General features: G+C 43.6%; 1 protein-coding gene across 2 annotated transcripts in view; it reads left to right on the top strand.

The window, feature by feature from the left end:
- The first annotated feature begins 556 nt into the window (after positions 1-556).
- The window catches only part of nr1h5 (nuclear receptor subfamily 1, group H, member 5), a 133,776-nt gene continuing 121,672 nt past the window's right edge, over positions 557-12,660 (top strand). For both annotated transcript variants that reach the window (XM_034171986.1, XM_034171985.1), the window contains exon 1: positions 557-839. The gene's annotated coding sequence lies outside the window, so the exon portion shown is untranslated. The remainder of the gene's footprint in view (positions 840-12,660) is intronic.

Here is a 12,660-nt window from a genome sequence, read left to right as displayed (position 1 = left end):
TCTGTATTGCAGTACTGGACAAAGGTTATATCAGCTATTGATGAATGACTGCTCTTGATGCAGGGCTGTCTGAAGGATTGAAGATCATGAGTGTTCATCTGAGGTGAATCATTAATAGCCCTAAATTGCCCAAGTATCAGCCCCCCCCCCCCCCCCACACACACACACACATGCACACAAGTTGAAGTTGACCACAATATATGAAATCTGATTTGGGTTTGTAGTTTAAAGCACTTAGAAATAGTTTAGCCTCCTTTATTCAACTGTTTAAAGTCTGTCAAAACCAGTTTATCAGAAATGGAAAAGAAATGTGGCTTATCCTAACATTTAGGGAGGTGGAATGATTCAACATTAGGGATTATTTCTTGATAAATGAGTAACTGATTAATAAGGGAGTTGACAATTAGGAGTTAACGGATTGTTTCAGCTCTAGATGAAAACAGATTGATGTTTTTCTGAAAGCTCTAGGGGTCAATGGAGTGAATGTGAGGCATTAGTGTAAAGCAACACTTTTTGAGGGTCTGACTTCAAGCATAAAGGACAGAAAGGGTGTTTTGACATTTGCTATTTTGGTTGCCTGTTTTCTCTACAGCTTGTTTCTGGAAAGAAAAGTTTAAATTTTTGTCTTGCGAGACAACTGGAGCAGCAGATGTTTGTTCAGAGCAGGTTCAGTAGACGATCGCAGCGTGTCTGACTCAAACTGTCCTCTATTTACTCTAAGAGTCGAGTGAGAGAGGATGGAGGCTGGGCCAGAGTCAACATAACAAAAAGGCAGAGTTGGATAAAGCCGGAGGACATCAGGACGCTCCAGCACACCGGGACGGAGTCCACCATCAGCGGTGAGTCTGACACCTCTAACTCTGACTTACAAAACCTTCAGCATAACAAAAATCATTTGGAAGCAAACACAGTGTTCTGCACTGACCTTTGACCTGTGGTTCAGCTGCTTTCTGACTCTGTACAGAAGAAATTTACTGGCAAATGGATATTTGCTGAACACAATGATGTTGAAGCATTTTTTTGTTGTTGTTCTTACCAACTATGCTGCATTTAGTTAGAATGAACTCTTTAATGATCGATGTGCTGATTTTCTGCAGCATGTCCATTACAGTTGAACACGTACACAAGAATTATCATTATCATTGGACTATTGCCATTTCTTATAGCGATGAGCCCCCCCCCCACACACACGCACGTGCTTTGGACTTTACTCACAGCTCTCAGCTGTCAGGCTACTCGGCTCCGAGCGCCTGTTTCCTGCCTCGATCAGTAAACAGTCGAGGCCTTTATCGAGCTGCAGCTACCAGTCAGAGACCACAGGGATAAGACGCCCTCCGTGAGAGTGATGATGTGCCAGACTTATCACTGTACGATTCCACAGCGAGTAGTTCATCACTAACGAGTTTAAAAATGGGGACATTTCATCAGTTTGTTGAATTTACACACACCCACTGACAAACAGCCAACATATCTATTTCAAGGCCAGCAGAAATTAATTTGGATTTTTATGAATTGATTTGTACATGGCAGGACGTTTGAATCAATACCCTACAATTTATTCTATATACCATCATTCTCAATTGAGTAGCCCAGGGCCCATATCAGGCCTACAAGCCAGTAATTTAGAGGCCACAGAATGACTAATCCTGTAGCTTTAAATACAGCCTGCATGAACATTGGTCTTGTGCACAGGAAACTTGAAATACGATACTCTACCATCAGTGTCATTTTCATTTATGGATTAATTTTTTAGGGGTAACGATGTCTTTTGGACAGCAAAGTGAAAGTTGTTACTGACAAGACAAAGTGAAGAGAAAGATGAGATGGTGCATAGTGAAAAATAAATTTAACAAGTTTAAAAACATTGGGTTGAAAATCATGAAAATCATTAGTCAACTAGTTACAGCAGCTTGTGGGCCACCTTACTGAGAATGATCTTTTTGAGCCACTGTGGTCTGCTTTTTAGGGATATCATCCCACACATCCCAGTATCATTCCACAGAGATGGCTCTCACTAAAGTGGTGAATGATCTTCTGCTTGCAATGGATTTGGACACCACTACAGTTCCAGTGCTGTTAGATCTTAGTGCTGCGTTTGATTCCGTGGATCATCATATTCTACCTCCACATTAGAGATATTACGAGGACTGCTTTCTTCCACCTACGAAATACAGCAAAGAGTCATTCCATCCTGTCTATGGCTGATGCTGAGGCCCTGATTCATGCATTTGTTTCTTCTAGATTGGACTACTGCAATGTTCTGTTTTCTAGTTATACCTCAGTCTAGCATTAGGGCTCTCCAATTGGTTGAAAATGCTGCTGCCATACTTTTGACACGAAGCAGTAAATTTGACCACAGTACACCCATTTTGGCATCTCTTCACTGGCTTCCTGTCTATGTGAGATCAGATTTTAAGGCTCTGTTACAAACCTATAAAATTGTTCACAGAGTAGCCCCTCCCTACTTAGATGACCTAATTAAACCCTATGTACTGGCCCGGGCTCTGCATTCTCAGGGTGCAGGACTACTTTGTGTCCCTAGGGTGAACAAAAAGTCTGCAGGTCACAGAGCTTTCTCTTATTGTGCCCTTGTTCTGTGGAATGATCTCCCTGCATCAATAAAACAGTCAGATTCTGTAGAGACTTTCATGTCCAGACTTAAGACGCACTTATTTTCCCTGTCGTATGACTAGCATACTGGCATAGTATGTTACTATGCTTTTTACCCTTTTCAATTAATTTTATTATTAAACAGAGGGGGCCACGGCCTCAACTTTATCTAAAGTCTGATTCCTTTAGTAAAGCTTACGGCTAGTGGCCGGCGATCACCTTAGTACTTCTTCTGTTTTTCTTGTTGCTTAATGCTGACAAATTATGCTATATTCATTGTCTTTCTGCCACCTGATTGTTTTTTTCTCTCTGTTTGGGGTCCGGCTCCATGCAGAGATAAGAGTGGGTGTTTTTCTGCAGACCTTCCGTATTGTGCACCAGCATGGACTCCCAAAATCTCCAAAAATTTCCTGTATAATTTCTTGTATTGTCAATTGTGTCGGTAGCTTTACCCAAGTAGATAGTCGCCCATTTGAGTCTGGTCTGCTTCAGGTTTCTTCCTCAGAGGGAGTTTTTCCTTACCACTGTTGCTCTGGGGGTTGGTAAGGTTAGACCTTACTTGTGTGAAGCACTTTGAGGCAACTTTGTTGGTGCTATATAAATGAAAATAAATTGAAAAAATAGTCTGTGACTAAATTTGACATTGAATGAATTAAGCCAATTTTGAATCGTCATGGTGAAACTCAAATGTGACATTTATTTGAACAACTATAAGCACAAAATCACCTGCCGAGGTTCACACACTTTCTTCACTGAGTGAAAGGAGTGGTGGCAGCTCCAGCAGGTCTATTCTTTTAAGGGTTAAATGAACTTAATAAATGGCTTTCCTGTAATCCACTAATAAAAAATAGTCAACTCGACGGATGTTAGCTAGTTATAGATGACTATTACGACTACTTGTCCCATCCCTAGAAATAATAAGTGCTTAAAGAGCAAATAATAAAGGATCGTTAACCGACTGTGAGGTATATACGGTGAAATATCAGATCGACGTGTTGTCAGTACTGACCGAGCGAAGCGAGATCCGTTGTAAATGACTGCCTTTATGACCGCCACTGGTTCACAACAAAATGTAGTGTTGGATACATGTGTCGGGGTGAAAATCAGTCACAGAGTGTGTCCTGAACATGTTGAAAATATGACTCCTGGCACTCTAGAATGCTGCAGCTGGTTTATTTTGGTATTTCCGCAAAGGTACAGTCTCCGTGCCACAGAGGTGCGCATGTCAAAGGCTGGTGCCGTCAGTTTTGAGAGGAAAACGCTGATTGTGAGGAAAAGGAGGCCATAAAAAGAAAAAGAGATAAACAGCTCCACTGCTGAAATAGCCAAAAAAAAAAAAGAAAAAAAAAAGAAGACATTTTTAGATTAGTAATTAAATTATTTTTTAAAATCTGCATTCAGAGCCGTGGACTATTTCATCTACAACACAGGTGACCCAAAGACACAAAATCTGTTTATCAAATGCATTTTTGTATGCGTTTCCATGCCAGGACATAAACAGCGGTAAACTCCTTTTACACCATGGAGCTATATACAGCTCCATGTTTTACACAGACACATGTTCACACAGTATTAATATAACCTGAGGTAATTCCTGGATGTTTCAGAGAAATTAAAATTAAACTACATGGAGGCACTCATTCCATATACGGTGCATTCCAAAGTGGAAAAATAATCAGGAATTCTGGAAATTATTTCACCTCACTGGATCGCTCCCCACCTGTGGCCTCTCTGTGTGAAGTCTGCATGTTCTCCCTGTGTTTCTGTGAGTTCCCTCTGGGTGCTCCGGCTTTCTACTACATCCAAAGACATGCATGTTCAGTGGATTGGAAACTTGAAATTGTCTGTTGGTGTGCATGAAGGTGTGAATGTGTTTGTCTGTATCTATGTGGCCTTGCAATAGACTGGCGTCCTGTCCAGGTGTACCCTGCCTGTACACCCTATGACTGCTGACATAGGCTCCAGTAACACCCCCCCCCCCCCCCCCAACATAAACCCTTAACCTTATAATGCCACATGTATTATTTTTGATACATACTTTTCATGAGTCAGGCATTATAGGGTTAACTGCAGTAAGCGAGAGATAAGAGATAATGGATGGATTTCACCCCACCTCCCCATATAAAGCTGTGCCAGCCAAATAATTTATGCAATAATGGATTAATCAATCAATAATATTGCACACATAATATCAGAAAATATTTTGCGTCTTTGGTGCTCTGGGGCCTCATGTACAAAGACTTGCATGGATTTCCTCCTGAAACATGGCATACGCAAAAACCCAGAAACTGACACATGCACAAACAAAAAATTCAGTTGTATCAAAGTGTGTATGTGTATGGATCCAGGCATGTTCCTTCTGTACATCCCAATCAATGTAGAACTGAGCACACATGCAGACGTACTAAACTCCTCCCAGTCCATATCCCATTTAAATATGCAAATGTCTTTAAATAGGCCTTGGGACCTGTGATTCCCCTCTCTGTCCGATTATTCCACATGAACAAAAAAAATCAATTATATCAAGTGTAAGCTACACATGAATGGAAATGAAGTGGAGACATACGGTGACATTTTATTTGGTACCCTGTCAAACGGGATGAATAATTAAATGGAAAAGATGTGTGTGGGAGAGTGTGTGTGAGGCCATAAATGGTGTGGGCTCAGAGCAGTGCACACACACTGAAGTTAAAAAAAAAGAGGTGCGCCGTGGCTGATAGTGTGTGACATCCACAACTTTACACATGCATTAAGTACTGAACACAGGGAGACAACCAGAGGCCTGTTAAGAAGCTCTGCAGCTTTAGTTTCACCATCAAGAAACAAACAAAAAATTTATAACTATATTATGCAATTAATAGTTACATTATTAACTTAGTCATGTCAGCGAAGTGGTGCTGTGTTGTTTGCGTTCAGTCTTCATGTGGCTGTGCCTTTGTGTATCTATACCTGCCTCTGTGCTGCAGTCTGTTGTTTAGGAAGCTTAATATAAAACATCCTTTTAATCACCAGCAAATGTATATTATCTGTATTTTATCTGCAAGTCGGTCCAAACCCTCACCACCAGCCCGGCCACAGCTCAGAGTGTTCACCCCAGTCAAACAATCCAGACTTTGCGGACATCCGGACTATGAAAAAGACAAATATGACAAATAAAACAAATATGTGGGGGTGTCTCATGGAACAACTGCATTAGGGTGTGTCTGGGTGTGTTGCAGAGCATGTCCTCCTATAGGCATGGCTCTAGCACCCACGTGTTGCCACAGACATGTCCTCCTTCCTCTTTCACAAAAAGAACCATGGTTAAGCACCAGGGACAGCCACTGCACTGGTGACGGCAAAGACAACACACACACTCATCTTCAACTGCTTATCAAAGATCGGGTCGTGGGGGCTTGGAGCCTATCCCAGCAGTCATAGGGCGTGAGGCGGGGTACACCCTGGACAGGATGCTAGTCTGTCACAGGGTCACATATAGACAAACAAAGAATTCATACACCTACAGACAATTTAAAGTTTCCAATCCACCTAACCTGCATGTCTTTGGATGTGGGAGGAAGCCGGAGCACCCGGAGAAAACCCACGCAAACACAGGGAGAACATGCAAACTCCACACAGAAAGGCAACAGGTGGGAATCAATCCCATGACCTTCTTGTTGTGAAGCAACAGTGCTAACCACAAATCCACCGCGCTGCCCACTCAAAGAATACAATCGTCTTATAAATTCTTGCCACATACACACGGCCATCAAACACCAGTGTTACCACCATCATATGTGCACATCAGCGCCTTCCACAAAAAGCTGTATGTGACTGCATCTTTTTTTCGCCACAAAGTCCACGACCTGATTCGTCCTACTCTCCTGTGACTAGGACCTAACCAGTGACCTAAGATGATGACTAGAGGACTCCGGTACTAGATTTCTTTGGAGGATCCTTGGGTATTGCTGGAATGGCTTTGTCTAAGGAACTGTGTATTAGGGAGACATGAGGAATATTACTTGCACTGTGATGGAGCATAAGCTAAGCTACTTTGGCCATGTGATGCATGTCTTTGTGTCTGATCCAATATGTCGCTGCCTCAGTGTTGAGGAATCCAGCAGCTGGAAAATCTCAAGGTGGTGCCCACATTTCACCTGACTCCAGCAGATGGGTGGTTACGTGTGAGATGTGGGGATGGATTAGTTGTCTTCCTGAGTGTTTACCCTCAAGGACCCAGGGCAGTTCTGTGGTCTGGTAGATGTGGTGATGCACAGTACTAGTTCATGCTCCTGTAGTGGGATCAAAGTCCCGGGTCCCAATTGAAAAGACGTTCCCGCTAGCTTGGCTAACGGGGAGTTCCCCTTTGGCTGACCTGGTAGAGGAACGGTCTTTTGTGCGAGCTGCGTTGTTTTCGATTCCCACCGTTGTCCCACCACGAAGGTCCTGCTGCTTCAATCTGGCATCACGAACAGGATGTGAGTCACAGAGTATGCTAACATGCACCTGTGACTTCGGGACAAAGTCAAAAAGGGTGGGGAGATGTGTAGGGGGATGAAAGTCCCGGGTCCCAATTGAAAAGACATTCCCGCTAGCTTGGCTAACGGGGAGTTCCCCTTTGGCTGACCTGGTAGAGGAACGGTCTTTTGTGCGAGCCGCGTGGGTTCGATCCCCACCGTTGTCCCGGCCACGAAGGTCCTGCTGCTTCACTCCCAAACCTGGGCCAACACTTTGGCAAGGAGGTTATGCAATGATCAGATTTATTATTTCTTTTTAGAATGGTTACAAAAATTAGTGAAGAGTGGGGTAGGAGTCAAGAATTAAACATCTAAATATTGATGCATTTCTAAATTTTGATCGTATATGCTGATCTTTGATCCTGTTTGCTTTGATTTTCTAATCAGGAATTAATATTAGAACTCACAAACCCATTAAATTTTGACGATCTGGATCAAGAGGCAGATGAAATGACTGCAGTCACAATCACATGTCAGGAATCAGGATAAAAGTGCAGTTATCAGGATTAAAAAGTCAGACATCAGTAAAACAATTCAGCAATCAGGATCAACGATCTGCGATTATGGAACAATGGTTTGTGATTACTAACACATTTTTTAAAATTTTTGCAAATTTTTTAAAAATAAAAAAAAATAGATCACGTGTACATAAGTATTCACACCCTTTGCTCAATACTTTCTTGATGCACCTTTAGCAACAATTACAGGCTCAGGTCTTCCTGAATATGATGCCACAAGCTTGGTGCACCTACTCGTATGTTATAGCAGTTTTGCCCATTCCTCTTTGCAGCACCTCTTAAGCTCCATCGGGTTAGACAGGGTGTGTCGGTGCACAGACATTTTCAGATCTCTCCAGAGATGTTTAATTGGATTCAGGTCTGGACTCTGGCTGGGCCACTCAAGGACATTCACAGAGCTGTCCTGAAGCCACTCCTTCGATATCGTGGCCGTGTGTTTAGGGTCATTGTCCTGCTGAAAAATGAACCGTCACCCCAGTCTGAGGTCAAGAGCGCTCTGGAGCAGGTTTTCATCCTGGATGTCTCTGTACATTGCTGCATTCATCTTTCCCTCAATCCTGACTTGTTTCCCACTTCCTGCTGCTTAAAAACATCCCCACAGCATGATGCTGCCACCACCATGCTTCATTGTAGGGATGGTGCCTGGTTTCCTCCTAACACGACACCTGTCATTCACACCAAAGAGTTCAGTCTTTGTCTCATCAGACCAGAGAATTTCTGGATTCCTGCATTCCTTTGTGGGGAGAGAAGAACCTTCCAAAACGACAACCATCTCTGCAGCAATCCACCAATCAGGCCTGGATGGTCGAGTGGCCAGATATACAGTAGTGTTCAGAATAATAGTAGTGCTATGTAACTAAAAAGATTAATCTAGGTTTTGAGTATATTTCTTATTGTTACATGGGAAACAAGGTACCAGTAGATTCAGTACATTCTCACAAATCCAACAAGACCAAGCATTCATGATATGCACACTCTTAAGGCTATGAAATTGGGCTATTAGTAAAAAAAAAAAGTAGAAAAGGGGGTGTTCACAATAATACACTCAACAAAAATATAAACACAACACTTTTGGTTTTGCTCCCATTTTGTATGAGATGAACTCAAAGATCTAAAACTTTTTCCACATACACAATATCACCATTTCCCTCAAATATTGTTCACAAACCAGTCTAAATCTGTGATAGCGAGCACTTCTCCTTTGCTGAGATAATCCACCCCACCTCACAGGTGTGCCATACCAAGATGCTGATTAGACACCATGATTAGTGCACAGGTGTGCCTTAGAGTGTCCACAATAAAAGGCCACTCTGAAAGGTGCAGTTTTGGTTTATTGGGGGGGGGGGGGGGGGGGGGGGGGATACCAGTCAGTATCTGGTGTGACCATCATTTGCCTCATGCAGTGCAACACATCTCCTTCGCATAGAGTTGATCAGGTTGTCAATTGTGGCCTGTGGAATGTTGGTCCACTCCTCTTCAATGGCTGTGCGAAGTTGCTGGATATTGGCAGGAGCTGGTACACGCTGTCGTATACGCCGGTCCAGAGCATCCCAAACATGCTCAATGGGTGACATGTCCGGTGAGTATGCCGGCCATGCAAGAACTGGGACATTTTCAGCTTCCAAGAACTGTGTACAGATCCTTGCAACATGGGGCCGTGCATTATCCTGCTGCAACATGAGGTGATGTTCTTGGATGTTGGCACAACAATGGACCTCAGGATCTCGTGGCATTCAAAATGCCATCAATAAAATGCACCAGTGTTCTTTGTCCATAACAGACGCCAGCCAATACCATAACCCCACCGCCACCATGGGCCACTCGATCCACAACATTGACATCAGAAAACCGCTCACCCACACGACGCCACACACGCTGTCTGCCATCTGCCCTGGACAGTGTGAACCAGGATTCATCCGTGAAGAGAACACCTCTCCAACGTGCCAAATGCCAGCGAATGTGAGCATTTGCCCACTCAAGTCGGTTACGACGACAAACTGGAGTCAGGTCAAGACCCCGATGAGGACGGCGAGCATGCAGATGAGCTTCCCTGAGACGGTTTCTGACAGTTTGTGCAGAAATTCTTTGGTTATGCAAACCGATTGTTTCAGCAGCTGTCCGAGTGTCTGGTCTCAGACGATCTTGGAGGTGAACATGCTGGATGTGGAGGTCCTGGGCTGGTGTGGTTACACGTGGTATGCGGTTGTGAGGCTGGTTGGATGTACCGCCAAATTCTCTGAAACGCCTTTGGAGACGCTTATGGTAGAGAAATGAACATTCAATACACGAGCAACAGCTCTGGTTGACATTCCTGCTGTCAGCATGCCAATTGCACGCTCCCTCAAATCTTGCGACATCTGTGGCATTGTGCTGTGTGATAAAACTGCACCTTTCAGAGTGGCCTTTTATTGTGGGCAGTCTAAGGCACACCTGTGCACTAATCATGGTGTCTAATCACCATCTTGATATGGCACACCTGTGAGGTGGGATGGATTGTCTCAGCAAAGGAGAAGTGCTCACTATCACAGATTTAGACTGGTTTGTGAACAATATTTGAGGGAAATGGTGATATTGTGTATGTGGAAAAAGTTTTAGATCTTTGAGTTCATCTCATACAAAATGGGAGCAAAACCAATAGTGTTACGTTTATATTTTTGTTGAGTGTAGTAGCATCTGCTGTTGATGCTACAAACTCAAAACTATTATGTTCAAACTGCTTTTTTAGCAATCCTGGGAATCACTAAACTAGTATTTAGTTGTATAACCACAGTTTTTCATGATTTCTTCAGATCTGCGAGACATTAATTTTGTTGGTTTGGAACCAAGATCTTGGGGTCATTGTCTTGTTGAAACACCCATTTCAAGGGCATGTCCTCTTCAGCATAAGGCAACATGACCTTTTCAAGTATTTTGACATATCCAAACTGATCCATAGTAGGAGAAACATGGCCATATCATGATGCTTGCACCACCATGCTTCACTGTCTTCACTGTGAACTGTGGCTTGAATTCAGAGTTTGGGGGTCATTTCACAAACTGTCTGCGGCCCTTGGACCCAAAAAGAACAATTTTACTCTCATCAGTCCACAAAATATTCCTCCATTTCTCTTTAGGCCAGTTGATGTGTTCTTTGGCAAATTGTAACCTCTTCTGCACGTCTTTTGTTTAACAGAGGGACTTTGCGGGGGATTCTTGCAAATAAATTAGCTTCACACAGGTGTCTTCTAACTGTCACAGCACTTACAGGTAACTCCAGACTGTCTTTGATCATCCTGGAGCTGATCAATGGGTGAGCCTTTGCCATTCTGGTTATTATTCTATCCATTTTGATGGTTGTTTTCCATTTTCTTCCACGCGTCTCTGGTGTTTTTGTCCATTTTAAAGCATTGGAGATCATTGTAGATGGACAGCCTATAATTTTTTGCACCTGTGTATAAGTTTTCCCGTCTCCAATCAACTTTTTAATCAAACTATGCTGTTCTTCTGAACAATGTCTTGAACGTCCCATTTTCCTCAGGCTTTCAAAGAGAAAACCATGTTCAACAAGTGCTGCCTTCATCCTTACATAGGGGACACCTGATTCACACACGGACCTAACATTTAGCTGGCTTTTTGTTTTTCCGAACGTGCCATGCTGTCCAGTTACAAACCTTGCTGGAGTAGATGTGCTTAAGTTCAGCATACACTTTATTCTGTTTTGTTTCTTCCAGCACGAAGACTAAGAAGTAAGATCAATACAGCCAGGCTTTCTTTGTGTGAGTTGGCTCAACAAATCCTGACACTGGGATCATAGCTAACACCACAGTGGTTATCAGTTTGAATTGTTCCATCTGCACATTCCTGCACAGGGGGGCTCCTACAGAGATGGATTTTGTGCATGCCTGGCCCCAGTGGCTGGGTCGGGCTCTCCCCTCTGCACACATGCGGGGACCCTGGCCAATTGGGGGTGTTGGTGGTGGGGCTTGAGCTGGTGACTGATGGCTGATCTGTGGGGTGGTGGACTCTTTTTGGTGCTGTGCTTGCAGTCAGTGTCCTGTGTCTTGTGCTTACGGGGACTTCTACATTCCTGTTTGTGCTGAGTTAGGTGCACACATGGCACACCTGCTATGTCTCACTTCAGGCGTGGCATGCAGGGCCGGCCCAAGCCTTTATGGGGCCTTAAGCAGAATTTCATTTGGGGGCCCCCCTACCATCACCTCAGCACCAGATGCCTCATTATTCCATAGGCTACACTGTTATGTGTGTAACGTACCCACAATCATTAGCATTATTTGTAATTATCTTACATCATACAGGTGTCATTCTTGTTTTTAACCTTAAAGGGGTAGCAAACTCATAAATACGAGGTCTGTCCATAAAGTATAGGTCCTTTTTATTTTTTTCAAAAACTATATGGATTTCATTCATATGTTTTTACGTCAGACATGCTTGAACCCTCGTGCGCATGCGTGAGTTTTTCCACGCCTGTTGGTGACGTCATTCACCTGTGAGCACTCCTTGTGGGAGGAGTCGTCCAGCCCCTCGTCGGAATTCCTTTGACTGAGAAGTTGCTGAGAGACTGGCGCTTTGTTTGATCAAAATTTTTTCTAAACCTGTGAGACACATCGAAGTGGACACGGTTCGAAAAATTAAGCTGGTTTTCAGTGAAAATTTTAACGGCTGATGAGAGATTTTGAGGTGATACTGTTGCTTTAAGGACTTCCCACGGTGCGAGACGTCGCGCAGCACTCTCAGGCGCCATCATGAGCCTGTTTCAAGCTGAAAACCTCCACATTTCAGGCTCTATTGATCCAGGTCGTCATGAGAGAACAGAGACGTTTCAGAAGAAGTCGGTTTCAGCATTTTATCCGGATATTCCACTGTTAAAGGAGATTTTTTTAATGAAAGACGTGCAGACGGGTCCGCGTGTCGGGACGCAGCCGGCGCGGTGCGGCGGCACAGGAAAAACACCTCCGTGTTGATAACCATTTGTAAAATCCAGGCGGCTTTTGATGGCTTTCAGTGGAGTGAGTATATGAGAAATTGTTTAACAGCTG

Source organism: Thalassophryne amazonica, chromosome 6 (genome assembly GCF_902500255.1).
Source record: "Thalassophryne amazonica chromosome 6, fThaAma1.1, whole genome shotgun sequence".
Lineage (NCBI taxonomy): Eukaryota > Metazoa > Chordata > Actinopteri > Batrachoidiformes > Batrachoididae > Thalassophryne > Thalassophryne amazonica.
This window is presented reverse-complemented; position numbering and strand designations above follow the sequence as displayed.